At 39.6% G+C, this 6,000-nt stretch overlaps 1 long non-coding RNA gene across 1 annotated transcript in view; it reads left to right on the forward strand.

Moving 5' to 3' along the window:
• The window catches only part of LOC108500285, a 28,245-nt gene extending 22,928 nt beyond the window's left edge, over positions 1–5,317 (forward strand). Inside the window, exon 3 of the long non-coding RNA XR_001875811.1 lies at positions 5,167–5,317. This is a non-coding gene — a long non-coding RNA (uncharacterized LOC108500285). The remainder of the gene's footprint in view (positions 1–5,166) is intronic.
• The last annotated feature ends 683 nt before the right edge of the window (positions 5,318–6,000 follow it).

Consider the following 6,000-nt stretch of genomic DNA (forward strand, 5'->3'; position numbering starts at 1 on the left):
TTCTTCTGCTTAAGTTTTCGTTGTGCTTTCATGATGCCTCTCTGTTTGAAACTCCTTCCTCATTCTAGATATATTTGACTGTGATTTTTTTTTCAATACTGAGAGTCCTAACATAAAAACAATTAATTGGTAATACTGCTGCAGCAAGACAATATAACATTTATATTTTGTGTGCCATGCTATGTTTGTGTCTTTCACCTCTATTTACTAAGGTTAACCTGCCTAGAGTTGGGTATTTTTACCTTTGCAACTCTTCATCTGAGTAAGTGATCTAATTTTTTTCTCACGGTTTTACTGACTTCTAGTTCTTGACTTGAGACTGTTGAAGTGTTTCTGGTTTGCTAATTTGTGCTTAAACTTCCTGCCAGACTCAGCCAGGCCAGGCCATTTGAGCTGTCTGCCTTCATAGTCTGCCTCGTGTCTGCTCTTCCTGTCAGCTGTGTTTGGGAAGCTGACTTTCCTAGGAATCATCCTCAGACACTGAATTTTTTTCTTTTTCTATTTTTTGGCTAAGCTTGTTCTAACCAAAGGAGCCACTGAAGAGGTGTATGAGTGGGCAAAACAGTTGAAAGAGAAGTACAGGGAATAGTAGGATTGCTGCTGTCTGGACTCCTGCGTTCAGGATTCATGTTCCTGGGTAAATTCCAGAAATGGAGTGTGGGAGAGTATGGTCAAATTCATGTGCTGGAATTCAGAGATTTAGAGTCTCGAGTTCTGGAGATTTCCCTCAGAGGTCTTGGGGTACATGGTCAGCAGGTCTGTGTTCAAGGAGACCTTGTTCTTCACTCTGGCACTGAAAGGATGGCCGGTGATTCTGGGGCCTTCAGCCCAGGTCTGAAAGGTATTTTGGTTTCTCGCTGCAATTGATTTTGGTGTGTTCAGTGATGATGAAAAATTAATGATTAATGAACCCATGAAAGTAACACAGCTCTTGTTGGTCAGAGTAGGAAAACAAACTGCAGAAAGGAAAGGCGCTCTTTTAAAGATGTCAAGAATGACTATATTAATGCAAAATGTGAAATATTAGTTTTTCCAAGAAATACAGGGCATAAGTACCTAAAGCAGTTCTCACCTCAGCAAATAATTTAATTTTTTTTTCCCTTGGTTGCTGGTGTTGTTCATCATCCTAGTCATACAATGACTGTCTCACTAAACCAGAACTTCTTCATTACAGTCATAGATATTTCTGCTTCCTACCTTATTGCTTCACCCATCATGCAAAAGTCATCATATACTACATTGCAGCCCAAATATTCCATCTCTAATGAGAATACATAAATTATTTTGATTTGTGGTTGTGTTAGATTCTGAAAGCTTGTCCTCTGCTCGTGCCACAGAAATCATCCTTACAGATATTGCATGCTACATACGGGTTAGAGGGTCAAATTTGGCAGTGCCTTCAGAACTTAATGATTCTCATCAGTGCTGAGAACCAAACCAAGAAAATCAGATACACAACAACCAACTCTAGCCTAAGAAGATCAGCTACATCCAGCTGCTAATACTGCATTGATAGACTTTTAATCCCAGAATGTAAAATACCCAACCCAAGTCAAAACAAAACTGAGAACCAACTACTGCCCTAAATCTAGTGAGCTTTTATCTAATTCTTTTTCCTGGGATATAATGAATTAAACATAGTATGAAATGCAAAAAGGTTACATTGAGACATATAATATTTGAAGGTTTAATTCATTTTTCTAGTGTATAAGACACAAGGCTATTAAATTTTTAAAGCAGTGATCTCCTGAAGTCCCTACTTTATGAGGGCTTTCTTCATAAAGATAAATGGTTTCCTTGCCAAATCAAATGCAGATTTGAAACAAATTAAGTTAATGTTCAACGGTACAAGGTAGAATGGATGGGGGAACTGTTTTATTTTGCATTGTAATAACCATATACACCTAAATCAATAGCTGTGGAAAAAAAGGCAATAATATCGCGTAACTGCAGGAAATGAAATATAGTGAGATGAAGGGGGGAGCGGGTTGTGGAATGAAAGGATTTGTATTGGAATAATGACATTTCATTAAAAAGGGAAGGAGTGCTATTGAATATAAGTCCATACCAGTAAATTCTATTTCTTATAATAACACTTGAGATGAGTTAAAGTTGCCCAAGTATTGTGATAAAGTATCTTGCTGGATTTCTTTCTTATATTATGCTGTAATTTTACGTTAAAAGAAAAATTTGAAATGTTAAAGAGGCAGTGCGTGTTTTGTAAAGTGCTTTCTATTTCTCCTAATGTTTCATTTAACTTGTTATATTATCCTGGGCTCCTGCAATCTGAGCAGGAGGAAGTTTATCAGTTTCGTTCTTCGGTAAGATCGTATTAAAGAAACAAAACAAAATGAGAATCTGGCAGTGGTGAAAGGCACTGGATTGAGAGTCCTGGGGATTAAAGCCTCCTATTTATCTGCAGCACAGGCTCAGGCTGGTGAGTAACAATGAGGACTGAGAGCGGATGAGTCTGTCCTCCCTGCACTACAGGGGATCAGATTCTCTGCAGGTGTAAATCAGCAGCAGCCAGTGCTGATACACTGATACACTGGGTAGCTGAACAAGCTGCAGTCTCCTTCAAAGCATCTTACAAAGAAATCCCGGTTTCTCTGAAGTCAGTGGCAAAGATCTCACAGATTTCAAGGAGGTGGGGATTTTAACTTTGTTTTTTTCTGTGTTTCGCCCCTGAAGTCTCGCTGAAAGACTCTCCAGGTGGAAAGGAAAATATTCCATGTGCTTCACTTCAGTCATTTCCCTCAGTTTCTTCGTTCTTTTGAGGTTGTCCACAAAGGGACCAGTCCCACTGAGTGGGCAACTGAGAGACACGTGGGTGATAAAAATTAAAGTGATGCCCTACCATTTGTGTCCCTTGTGTGAGATCAAGAGGAGTTCATTAGAGGGACAAATCCATTTTTGTTCGTTTGCAGAAAGAGCATCCGCTGAGATGGGAACTTGGGTGTTGGTGTGTGGACACCTCTGTGGAACCTCTGCCAAGAGATCATCTGGAAAATCACTTGTATTTTTAAGAGTGTATAGGATTGTAAAGAAAGTAAGATTGACAGTGTCATAATACTTTTATATACAAACATTGTGGAACGTGAATGGCATCTATCTCAGAGCTTCTCTACCATTCTCATGCACTGTGTGCAGACTACATGAAACTGTTGTTACCCTTCTCAGCAGTTTTTGAACGGTGTCTTTCACCAAAAACATAAAAATGTTGTGGCAGCAGGGTCTGTGTGAGATAGCAACAGAGTTAGACCTGTGTTTCTATGTTAATAAGGAGAGGTTTGGAACTTAGCTGTAGTTTGTAGAGTTGCTCACTGTCGGGTACAGATTAAAGAGGAGCCCATCATCATGAGAACATGGTACCTCCTTGTATCATTCTCATGTCATAATATCAAGGCTCCTGTTTCTTGTGGTGTATTTCTGGCAATACCAGAAATCAAGCAATGCTTTGCTTATATTTCCTGGGTTAATTATGCAAGATTACTGTGGGCAGAAATGCATGAAAATTCAGAGGACGCTTGGATAAGACTTGGCTTTTCATTTAGGGCCTTAGAAATTGTTGCATCTTATCTCCCCATTTTTGTGCAGAGCTTGTGACTAAAATTCCTTTGAGCAGACATCTGAACGTTCCCCTGTGCACAGTTAAAGGATGAAACTTGTCCATGTGCACACAGCTCAGCATCCTCATGTCCCCAGTACCATTTGCATCTGTGCTCTTTCCTCCTCGTACCCTGCACAGCCAATGAGCCATCCCTTTGTGGTGAACCAGTGGGGGAGCTTACTTTGAATTATTTTTGTAGTCATAATGAGCTATGTGCTTGACTTGTTGGTTCATTTGTTTTAATAAGGATGGGTAAAGCCTTCTCAAGCAAATTTCCGACCTCATTCAGTTTGAAAAACCTCGTTCCTATGAGCATTCTAAAGATGTGCATAACTGTACTTGGGGTTGTCTCAGTTCCTTAGCCTGCTTTAAAAGAAGATCCGAAGAGGAGCTTGCTGTATATTGTAAAATCTGTACCCACCTCTACCAGCAGGAATTGATGCTGTATTGCTGAATGATGCAGGGTTCATCATGAGGTACCTCACCTGAGCACCTCACAGGCTGCACTTTTTGTGCAAAAAGTGTCTGTTTCAGGAACATTATTTATAGTCTCTCCTTTTGTACATTCATCAGCTAAGGTGTCACTAGACTTTTGCCAAGGGGCCAGGAGTAACTGGTAACATCTGAGGGTTTGGCTGTGTCCCATTCAGGAAATGAGTGAAATGGGTGCTGAGTGGAATGAAATATTTTTTTCAAAATAAAAAAGGGCAACCAAGTATATCCAGGCTCTCATAGAAAATGCCAAAGGGAGTTTCGTTTTAGAATATGTGCAGCTAGCCTACCTCTGATTTGTGCATTGCTATCACATTTTCTGGTCTCTGTTTTTTCTGGATAGGACACTTGGGATGTGATCCTTTCAAATTGCCTTTTAATTTTACTCCCCATGAAATTAATTATTGACAAGTCCTAGAATCTGAGCCTCTCTAACCAACTGTTCATGGATTTGTCATGTACACTTACCAGTAAAATTCACAAGTCACACTGTATTATGAACTGTATAAGTCGGTTGGAGAACAGAAAAAGTGCTGCTTGGTTTATCTAAATAATAAACACAGTTGTAATGGTAAACATTCACTCTGAACTTTCCAAGAACATCTTGTAGCATAAAAAAATTTACTGCAGAAATTCTCAGATAGTGTTTTTAGATAATGGTTAAATGTAAGAATTTCACTGTGTTGCAGGAACAGTAAAAAAAGATGAAATATATTGAATAAAGATTTTATTGTGAGTTATTTGCTCAGCTCTGTAGCACCATCAATTTTTTCTCCCTATATAAAAATAATGAAGTCAATAAATGTATTTAGGTGACCTCTGAGACTTACAAAAAGGATGTTATGAGATGGGTGAATACTGGATGCAGTATTTCATTCAGATGCCGAACAGCTGTTGTGGTAGACAGTGCTGGCATCCTATTTTTCACTCTTGATGCTGATGCAAATTGTATTTTGATTGTATATATAGTCTATCATATTGTAGGAATGTGAAAAAGACTACTGGCCTGTCAACCCTTCTGTCCCACCTGGCTGTGCCATTTTCTAACGTGTGATTGCACACAGGAAATCAGGGAGCTTGGTGACCAGTGTGGGAGCCTGCACATGGATTGCCCAGCCATTCCTGACAACCAGCCTGGTGGCTGGATTGGGCTGCAGCCTCTTCCCCAAACCCCCTGGGCCATATTGTTGTCCTGATGATTTCAACAGGCATGTGACAGAGGTAAGAATGGTTACCTGTTTGTTTTTTCCCCTGGAAAAGTAAATTTTATTCCGACGCATTTATGAACATCTGGACTCTGTCCTGACCCTGTCACTGTGGGCTGTTGATTGTTCCATCTCCTTTCCAAATGAGTGGTCCCAGCTTGCTGCACATCACGTCAGAGAGTAGCAGAGATTTGTTGTGGATCTGGATTGCTTGTGTATGTTACAGAATGTCTCCCACGAATAACAAAATGGGAGGGGATGGCACTACGTGCTTCCCTCACATGCGTGGTGCTCCTGGGAAGTCGTCTGCCTTAGTACCTGTCTTGTCATCAGTCCTAAGTGTTCACAGAAACTGTAGGAATATTTTTCAAGGAAATATACAAATTAGCACTTTAGGACTATTCCTTATGCAGATTTAATATTTATACCTGTTGTGCCTTTTTCCTTTGCAGGATGATGAAAAAGAGAGGAGATATGCATTAATGTTAGCAATTAACATCATGAGGATTCTGTGTTAGCTTAACCACATTTTCTATATATGTTTTCTGAGTTCAGTATTTATTTTCTTTTCAGTCTGACAGCTATTCAAAAGGAGGTGCACACTTTGTCACTTACAGAATGACCTCTGTTGTAAATTGACTGAGTGTGTGTGATTTGCCCTGGAGCATCTTTTTTAAATCATTAGTATAAATC

The sequence above is a fragment of the Lepidothrix coronata genome, unplaced genomic scaffold, assembly GCF_001604755.1.
Source record: "Lepidothrix coronata isolate B3197 unplaced genomic scaffold, Lepidothrix_coronata-1.0 Scaffold87, whole genome shotgun sequence".
Taxonomy (NCBI): Eukaryota; Metazoa; Chordata; class Aves; order Passeriformes; family Pipridae; genus Lepidothrix; species Lepidothrix coronata.